A 10,706-nucleotide genomic window follows, 5' to 3' on the forward strand; every position below is an offset into this window, starting at 1 on the left:
AAGAGGAAGTGACAAGAGAAGAGTCTAATAATTGAGGAGAGTCAGGAAGAGAAGTTGGAATTCTGTTTGGCATGCAAAAGAGAGAAATTAAATATTTTTAAACCAAGTTAAAAGATGACCAAAGCTGTGCTGCAGATGATTTAGATGGTAGAAATCTGAGAGGGAGGAGGCTTGAGGGCCCATATTAGAGTGTTAACACTACAGGAAATGGAAGGGGATGCCTTGAGAGGCAGTTTGCTGTCAAGTGACTGGAATTTATTAAATCATTAATTAGAGGGAAGAGAATCAAAAAAATTGAAAATCCACTCATTCATTTGTTTGAGAAATATTTATTGGCCATTAATGAAAGAACTGTGGTTGGTAGCAGAATGTGACAAAGATTTTTAGTTTGGATGACTGAATAGATAGTAAAAAAAAAGTCTTTGGATTAAGGAATTTAGGGAAAAAATTAGACTTGATGGATGGATATTTGGATTAATTTAGGAGTTTCAGAGTTTAAGATAGCTGAGGACAATTCTTTGAATTGAACTAGAAATTAAGAAGAAAAGTCAGAATAATATTGGCATATTTTAATGTCATCAGCAAACAGCTGATGGATGAAGTAGAAGAGATCGATGGAGATTTACACCATGCACATTTTAAGTGTTGAATATCACTGATAGTGAAATGCTGAACATTGGACCAATATACATTTTTTCCCTTCTAGATACATGGGAAAATTCTTTCTCAGGGTAGGGGGGAAAAACCCAAAACATACTCCAGCCTCGTTGACATTTGCTACCCTCAAGTTCAAACTTGTTCTCTGTCTGGCTTCCCAAGAACATGTAATATTTGCAAAGTCAGACCTACCACAGGCCATGCTACACTTACTTGTTAAAACAAGCATCTGCATGTTCCTGCCTCTTGCTTTAAATGAATTGATATCTCTAACCATGGAAAGAACTGACATTTGCGATCAAGATTTGTAACACCCACAGACGTTAACTGCAAAAATTCATCTTAATGGGTTTGACATCTGATTATCATCTTCATTGTGGCTACTAGTTATTATCACTACAAAGACTTTCTTTTACTTTCTTTACTGAGAACTCTGGGCTTCCACTGACATGAAAGAAACTAGCATGCAGTCGAGAATTCATACGAAACATTATGTGGTTGAAAATCAACAGTTCTTCACATTAAAAGCAGCACAGTGAGTAGAGATGCAATTTAAGTTAAGTAGGATCGTCACTTGTTTACTACCTGAGAAAGAAAACTCTCAAGAGATTGAATAACCTGTTGATGCTAGTCAGGAGATGAGGACAACACAGTTTGAAGCATGGCAAGGTATGCCACTTTCCATGGAATTTATAGTGAGTAATGGTTGATAAATCAGATATAAGCAAAAGAGTTACATATGCTTGAGATACTATGAGTCAATGTGATGAGTCCTGTTATCTGATTTTGTTATTTTCTTTGAGTGCCTGCAGTTGCCTACATCAGAGCTTTTGGTACAGTAAGCACAGACTGAATTTGCCCCACTTGAAAACTCTTGTTGAATTTCTGTTGATCTTTTAACTGTTTTGGACAAATTCATACAACTCTATGACGTGTGGAAGAAGTAGGAAAAGTAGTTGTTTTGTTTTTGCCCCCCCCCCCCAATAATTTGTTACAGGATTCTCAGTGTGCTCATCAATTTTTAAAAGTTTTTTAAGAAGAAGTGGTAAAAATTGAAGCTAAGACTTCTGGTTAAACAATACAGGTTAGATCTATATTCTATCTATGCTTCTTCCCAAAATGCCACTGAAGAGGATAAATAATATATAAATCCCAAAGACAAAGAAGACAGGTGATACTACAATACACAAAAGATGTCTACAACAAATCTGTATTTGTTGATCTTTTGGAAGATCAAAAGCAGATGGACAAGTTATATGACTTAACCAAACTAAGAGAGCACCCATAGAGTAGAAAACAGGCCAGTTCTTGCCATGGAATCTCAGAAGGTAGCAGGAATTAGAGACGACCAGCACCACTGACAGTGAGAATAAAGTGAGGAATAGAAGCAAGTTATTGAAACTGAGTTTTGGGTGTAGGCAGATTCCTAAATCTGTTCCTCTGCCCCAAATAGCCAGACAACTCTCTCTGCCATGCAGGGGAAGCTAGAGCTTTTCTCTATGAAGAAGCTGCAGCAGGAAGGTAGGAGGCCTAGGCTGAGCCAAGAAATGGAAGGAAGTGCTATAATGATGAGAAAGGTTAAGTAAAATGTGACAATGTTAATTACTGAGGTCCCACTCTACAGTTCTGCTCAGTTCTAAGAACAGGTGCCAGTAAGCATAACCTCTCAGGCAGAAGATGAGATGTTTCCTCTCTAGAGTAACTGAACACCTCAAGAGAAAAATCTATCAATAGTGGAACTTTTAGCACATCCCCCCACCTCCTCAACCCCCCCAACCCCCCCTTACTCCCTGTTCCCAGAAGTTTGCCCTGCCCCCACCAGGTCATCAACAATGAAGTATCTGGTTCGTCAGTCATAAGCCCCATCTATGCATATAAAGTTTTCTAACAATGCTCCTAATGCCTCACCTTTAAGAAAAGAATAACAGACAAGGAAGTCAAGCATTGGAAAAAGCCTCTAATATAATGTTAGACACTTAAGCAAACATGAAACTTGAAAAAAATAGAACAAACACAGGCAAGAGGAGAAAATATCAAACAAAGCTATAATTAACATCTTTAGAGCCTGAGATACGAGAAAATAATGCATCCACAAAACAAAGCAAAAAAAAAAAAAAAAAAGATTTTCCAAAAAAGGGAACATTTGGACAATGAGAAAGAACACACAGAAATGAAAATAGTATAACAGAAAATTTTCAAGCTGGTATATGGGTAGGCGTAAATAGTTGAGGAAATCTCCCAGAAGGTCAAACAAAAAGACAAAGAAACAATAGGGAAAAAAGGAAGTTAAGAGAAATTAACTGTTCAATGCTGGTAGCCCAACCAATATGAGCCCCAGAGAGAAAAAATTAAAGGAAATAACTTATCAAAGGAGTAATATAAGAACATTTCCCAGAACTGATAGATAGAAAGGTCTGAGAACAATACATGCAAAAAGAAAAAAATCATAACTGGTTATGTCATAGCGAATAGTCAAAACACCAAGGACAAAGATCTTAATAGCCTCTGAAGAGGGAAAGCACTGAACTTCTCGGCGGCAACACCGAGACATAGAAAATAACAGAGTTGTGACTTTAATATTCAGAGGGAAACCTCTTTCTAACTTAGAATTCTGTTTCCCCCAAACTGCCTTGCAAGTGTGCAGGGACACAAAAGAGAAAAAGTGATGTGATGCAGTAAAAGGATCGGCTAACACTACGGTGATAATCTCCTTGCAATATTGTGACAATGTGATTTACTTTTTTTAAATTTTTTTGACAATGTGATTTATAATAAAAAATAAGATATTTGGTTTTATTTTTATTTATTTATTTTTTAAAGATATTTGGTTTTAGAGCCCATTTCTGGAACAGGCCTTCTAAAACTCTTAGAACTTCATTAGCAGTGAGAGCCATAAAGGTGTTCTTTGTTATATTAATTAAGTGGCTTTTGGAAAGCCCCCTGGATGCCCGCTGCTTGTCAAACTCTTCTCTAGGGAGGTGGGGAGACCAGAGGGGCTGGAGGCTGAATCAATTGCTAATGGCCAATGATTTCACCAATTATGCCTACACAATGAAGCCTTTTGTCGATTCTATTTCAATAGAAGTGGAAAAAACTAAGAAAATATTTTGTAAAGTGTGCGGAGTAGGGAGAGAGGGCATTTTCAGGTATGCACATATCAAAAAATTTGCCTCCTATGTAAACTTTCTTGGAAGCTACTAGGGGGTGTACCCATCAAAAGCAACAGAGTTAACAGAAGAAAAAAAAAAAGCTTGGCAATCAGGAAGAAATAGAAAAGCCAGCAAAGAGAGGGACGGATGAGTTAAATGCTTAAAATGAAGTCCAGGGTGGCCAGGGCCTCAAGAGCTCCTAGTCCTGGGTACAGCAGTCATCTGAGGGTCCAGGAGGGCTGTCTACAAGGGGGAAATGGAACTATGGAACTATCTGATGTTTTAGCCATTCAAAAAGAAGTTTTGCAATTCTACTCGAGAATTTTGGGGAAGAATTATTGGTAACTGGGCAAATGAAATAAAATGAGACAATTAATAAAATAAAATTCTAAAAGAAAGGATATATAATAACAGTATATTATATAGCCCTGCTATGCATAGTATTTACATAGCCATAATAACAAAAATAACTGTAATTACTTTTAAGTGATACCGGTGATAATTAGTACATTACCAGAATGAGTTTAGTAGGCGTGCATGTGGAGAATGAGTATAATGTGATGGCTATGAGAGCAAAGCCTTATTTCGATAGCAGGAAGTCAAATATTTAAAAACAAATCAAATATTTAAGAATAAGCAGAAACTAATATTTAGGAATCTGGAGGTAAGTGCCAGAAGAAACTGCTAAAAAAAAATTGAATGCCATTGCCCCTGGTGAAAGATGTGGGAAGGAGGAAAGCAACTCCTGACCTCTGAGGGCAAGTCCACTGCTACCTGCTAGGCCCTGGTGGTGTTAGGGACTGACCTGACATTCACAGCTAGTCTCTAATATTCTGTTGAATGCAAAAAATATCACAGAACATCAATATCGTATAAGGACACTCTGTGACTATAATGGATCAAGGCGAAATGAAGACCCCTCTATAATCATGTCTAAACACAAACAATATACGAGCATTATTCTAGCCACAAAAGACCAATTATCTCCCTATTTCAGCTTTTATGACAGAGGGCTACTTCTTACCAACTTTAGTATCAGTACATGTACTCTTAGTATACATAGTTCTAGTATTTCTTTAGTCTTCCCTCCCTATAGATAAGATTTACAGAAATATCCAATCATAGAATAGTTCCCATTTCTAAACAGCTTCTTATCCAGAGCAAGAAACTTCCCCCAAATCACACAACCAAAGTCCAATTCTTTATTAAATCTCTTTAACTGAGACACCCCATGGCTCCCCTCAACGGTAGGAGTTCTCCTGTACTGAAATGAGTCATAAGCTCCATCTATTCAGTGACAGATGTGTTCCTGGTGGCCTTTGAAAGATAATTGGGCATTTCAGTTAGGATGAGGGAAAGGGGCAAGTACTGCAGCTTTTCTTTACAGTTGCCATGCTAGGGATTCTTTAAGAACTATGTACACATATTACTTTTTGTTTTTTTTACTTTTTTTTCACGTATTACTTTGGTATATATGAAATTTATATATTAAAAAAGAATTAAGCCAAATGTTGCATTCACTACAGGTCCTTTGGTGATGATATTAAAGTTGCATAACATATTCACATCAAGTGGGTTACTTCAGAACAATGAACCCATATTCTTATTGACTTTATAAAGAGTATTTTGTCATTCAAAAATGCTTGGAATTCAGTGGCAGGTGTTCAAGAACGAACTTAAATTAAAAGTAGTCAGTTGCACTTGGCATGATCCTCAAACAGAGGTGGAATAATTACCACCTGGTAATGGCCCATTATCAAATACTTCATCAGGGGCACAGCACTCTTGATGCAAGCAGAAGGTAAACAAATGTTTGATGATTAAGACAATGATGAAATGTAATAAACAATCTACACATCCTTTAAAAAATCATCATACCATTCTCCTTAAAAAGTAATTTTAAAAATCCCTTAATATTATCAAATACTTCCTCAGGGTTCAAGCTTCCAATTGTCTCATAAAAGTCAAAACCAATTTATTTTTCACACAAGTTTTAAGACTGGACTCCACATGAGGTCCAAATAGACAATTAACTCCTTGTTAATGATTTTCATATGAATTTTTAAAACTGGGAAACTCATTAAAAATATGCCAATAAAATAGTGATCGAGCAATTTAATTATAAGTTTGAAGCTTATCTTTCATTTTTGACATTTTTATGTGTGATGTGAAGTAGGAGTTGATTTAAATGAAATCACCATATTTGCTAAACTACAGCAGACATATTTGCAGAGATAGTTGCATTCCTTTATATGTAAATACTCAATCTTTACCTTTCAATTACAGTAATTATTGAATTTGAGATGTCTTGTCATACCTGGAAGTTTAATACTGACAAGTTGGCAAGTTCTATAATCATTATGTAAAGAAAATGGTCTGTTCAGGCTGTAAGGGACTATATTTGAATTGAAAAGTAATTAAGGGTATTCCATTATTTGGTTAGCAAAATCTCCTTTTTTTTAACAGCATTAATGGCCTCCAAAATTAATACCAAGGTTTGGATTACAGTTTTGCAACACTTCTCTGTTGAGTCATTGATGTGTTTGTAAGGATTCTGACTGTACGTATTCACGGGCCGATGACATGAGACCAATGAAATAAATTTTTATGTGAAATAAAAACTGTATAGTTTCTTCTCTGCCGGAGTTTCCCGAGACAGATTTTCAAATAAGAGTCTGCCAGATGCGTTGCCACTGTGTAGTTTGTGGCATCCCAGTATTTAGAATGTATTTCTGTATCTTCCTCATGGCTTGACTCCTTCCAAGGTGTGATTAGAGTTTTGAAGGTAGTTTTAGCAAAGAGAAAGAAAAAAATAAATAATTGAAAGAAGGAGAAGTCTAGAAAGGAGAAAAAATAAGGGCGTAATATAAACTATGTATTCCTCCAAGTTCACCTCCAGGTCCCCTCCTTTCCTCTGGACAGTCATAATATAATCTACCAATGGAATATGACTGTAGTATTCTAGATCTCAACTCCACAAAGTGACCCTTCACCTATACTCTATGGCATCTCTTACAGACCTTATTCCTAAGTGGGATTGCCATCTTACTCCTCACACCGTAAAAATACATTTGCAAAAAACAAATTCTTCAGCATGAACTATGCTCTGAACATGATGGAAACTCGTTTTTGAAGCAAGGATAGGATGCTGAGGGATGTGTAATTTGCTGTTTTCAGAAATAATAGGACTCTTCCAGTGAAATATGGTTAGGCTAACACTGCCTCAGTATCCCACGGTATCATCATTACCAGGAGAACCATATGATACACATTGAATCCTCAAGTATCTTTGTTGCTCAGAAACAAAATTCATTATACAGAGAAAGTATTAAATTCCTCAGAACTACAACTTTCTCCCTTCTTAGACCACTGTTATCTTGACATGTTGATCCAATGCATCCAATTGCTGTCTTAAATTATGTACATTCATTACAGATATTAACCACATCCAATATCAGAAAAAAACACAGTATCGTTTTTTTTTTCCTATCACTTCCGTTCTCATTGCTCTGATCTTCAGGTTCTGGGCCATGCTAGGATCCCAGTGAGTGGCAACACAGGTGAAGAAGACAGCCATGACTGGCCCTAGGCAAGCATTTATATTATGAAATTATCACCGGCATCTCCTTCGTGGAACTATTCCCTCTTGCCCCGCCCTTTCAGCATATCTTCCTTCTTTCTATCTTGCTGCCTTGAATCAAATGCCAAGAACCAGTTGGTTAAACCAATTCGGACTAGAGTCTTGGCAGGTCTGTGAGTTTCCTTACCTGCTTGCTTGCTTGCTTGCTTGCTTGCTTTATTTATTTATTTATTTATTTATTTATTTATTTATTTATTTATTTATTGAGTGAATCTGCAGTAGTACCTCTCAGCCCATGTGTTCTGCATCATGAAGTGATATCATCAGGAACATTTTTTTTCTGTCATTTTGAGCACTGTTAGCAATGTATGATTTTTTTTTTTATTGTTTCAGGTCTTAATTCAGAATTAAGCTATATAATAAGGGACCTTTATTTGTTTTTAAAAACTAAGAACAAGAGTAAATTAGTTCCTGTTCTCATGAAGGATTCATCTTTGTTAGGACACAGACGATCCAAGATTGTGCTATGGTTCCTGATAGACCCAGATAACGGCTCCACTGTAATCCCAGGTTCCCATAGTGAATTAAATCTGCTTTGGGTTATTTAGGTCACATACTGTATAAGTGCCCTCTCTGTGTCATTTCTCTGTAAATAGTGAGTATGCTTCAGTTTTCTCTATAATATACATTTATTTTTGGACCTCATTAAACAGGTTAGGGAAATTTAAATAGGTCTAGCCAGTAGACAGCAGCTAAAGCTGAAGTTAGAAGTACTCTCTGTGGTATTATCTAACACAAGATGAGGGGCGTTTTTAACTCTTGGCTGTTACCTACAAAGGAACAGAAACCGCTTTTTGAAAATCAGGTCTGAAAATCAGGTCTATGCTTTTCTAAATATGCTTATTGCTTAAGAATATTAATTTTGTTTTAAAAGCAATAGATGGTGATTGCTATAAGCCATCCTTGTTCAGGTGGGGGTGGGAGTAAGAAAATTCTAGTTTAAATAGTATAGTCCAATTTGTCTTCTCCACCATCCCTTTGCTGCAAATGCATGGTTTTAATCCCTCCTTAACCTTAAACTGGTTTGTATTTTTCCAAAGTCTAAGATCATTCTTGGAAAAGAATAAACTAGGTGCTTAGGGATTAATTAGTTAACTGCATTTAAGTAAAGGTACCATATGAATTCATTTGATTACACAGGACAGTATAGTAAGTGAACGCCTCTATAAGGGAAGCTTCCTTATGTTCTGAAAGAGTTAGCCCCTCTGTGCCTCACTTATATCCTAGATGGGACTGATGATAAGAGGAGAAATATGCCAGTATGTTCAACACTATCAGACTTTTCATATTTCTAATGTACAAGAGAAATAATGTGTTTGTCTGTGGGAAGAGCAGACTCCTCTGTTTGGGTACTTGTGAAAACCACAGGTTCGTTAATTAATCTTCACAATTCTAATGATAGCTTAGAAGAGTAAAAGGGAACAATTTCTAAAGAATTGATCATTATTAATTCAATAATTGGAAGTAAAAGGAGTTTTCAGCTTTACCTTGTAGGATAAGCAATATGATTTTTTAAAAGATTTATTTATTTATTCATTCTTTCATTCATTCATTCATTCATTCATTCATTCATGAGAGACAGACAGAGAGAGGAAGAGACATAGGCAGAGGAAGAAGCAGGTTCCCCGCAAAGAGCCCGATGCAGGACTCAATCCCAGGACCCCGGGATCAGGACCTGAGCCAAAGGCAGACGTTCAACCACTGAGCCACACAGGCACCCCTATAAGATTTTAAATATGCATCTTAACACATTCAAAATATTCTCATTAAGAAAGTCTACATTTTTTAAAGTACCAGACTCCCAAATATTTTATTGTACTTCATACGTTCTCACTTCAGTAACAAGCTCTAAGCTTAATAACTGCGAAACAATCTCAACATTCTTAAGAACCCAAAAATGAGAGCACTTCAAGGGCAGATAGCAGGGAACATGTTAGGAATTAAACACACGAACACACACACACGCGCGTGCAAAAATACTTTCAGTATGCTTTTTAAGAAGAGGTGATCCTTGGGAGGGCTATTCATGTGAGTGTATACGTGTGTTTTGAGGATTTTTGTAGCAGTTGACATCCTTATCCTTGTTCAAAGGAAGAAACAGCAGTGTGTTTGCATGACCTTGTAGACTGATATTTTGAGCCATTACTTAATCCAGCAGCTGTGGCTAATGCCCTTTTGTGTGTTACAAAATAAACAAAGAAGCAGAATATAATAAGGCAAATGAATCCTTGAGCAAGTCAGCTTTGTGCATACAGCTTCGGCTTCCATAGAATGTTAACTGTTCCAATGTGATAGTGGTGACATCCTCTCCACAGTTAAGCTGTGAGATTTGGGCCAATAATAGACATTGCAACCTATTTGGGGACAATTTTAATCATTACCCATGAGCCATGACTAGCACAAACAGCAAGACGAGATCATGAGCAATAATCCACTTGAGAGAAGCTAGGTGTTTATCACCAAATCTCTGCTGGATAAAAGTGAGGACAAGTGACCTGTACATTATTACAGACATATTATAGACAACAGGAGTCCTGAAGTGAGATATTTGCCTGCCAGTCGATACTTATTGTGTGCAGAGCATTCTCCTGATTCTATACATGGCTGAAAAGAAATAGTTCTTGTCCTTGTGGATCTTAAAAATCTAGTAGAAATGGCTAAACATTGTGTTTAATAAGAATCAAAGGAAACCAAAAATTTATATCAAAAGGGCAAATCAGCTGTGTGTTACACGGGGTTTTAGAAGAATGAATGCTACAGACTAGACAAGGAAAGTAAAGGGGAAGAAACAGCAAAGAGCACAGGCAGGCAAGTGAGGTGGGAGTTGCTGAATATAAATCAATTTAGACAACCTCAGATGCAGCTACAAACCTGTGGTGATGTCCGTGACTTTGAGAATGAGCAGTGGAACCACTAGTGAAGCAAGAGTGCAGCAAGCAGGAGAACCTCATGGTGAAACCATCCCCAGGGATGTAGCCGAGCAACCACGATGTTGTTCCACTCATCATCTAGGTAGACCAAGTACATCCTGTTTCTGTGGGAACAAGAACTGCGCCACAGCTGACATCTTGAACTTAAAAAAAAAAAAAAAATCCTCTAGGCTATATACTACTTTTTTTTTTTTTTTTTTTTTACGAAGAGTTTCTTCGGCTCAGTCCTCAAATCTTTTCTTTGGTTGGGCCAAAGAAAACTCCGTGGGTTTGAGTTTGAATAAAAATGTAAGCATGGTAGGTTTTTGGTTTTGGGGGGCAGGGTTGGTT

At 36.9% G+C, this 10,706-nt stretch overlaps 1 protein-coding gene across 1 annotated transcript in view; it reads right to left on the reverse strand.

Annotated features, from left to right (window-relative positions):
- DTHD1 (death domain containing 1) overlaps positions 1 to 10,505 on the reverse strand; it is a 75,401-nt gene extending 64,896 nt beyond the window's left edge. Inside the window, exon 1 of the mRNA XM_025437288.3 lies at positions 10,318 to 10,505. The gene's annotated coding sequence lies outside the window, so the exon portion shown is untranslated. The remainder of the gene's footprint in view (positions 1 to 10,317) is intronic.
- Positions 10,506 to 10,706: the final 201 nt, after the last annotated feature.

The sequence above is a fragment of the Canis lupus genome, chromosome 3 (genome assembly GCF_003254725.2).
Source record: "Canis lupus dingo isolate Sandy chromosome 3, ASM325472v2, whole genome shotgun sequence".
NCBI classification, from domain to species: domain Eukaryota; kingdom Metazoa; phylum Chordata; class Mammalia; order Carnivora; family Canidae; genus Canis; species Canis lupus.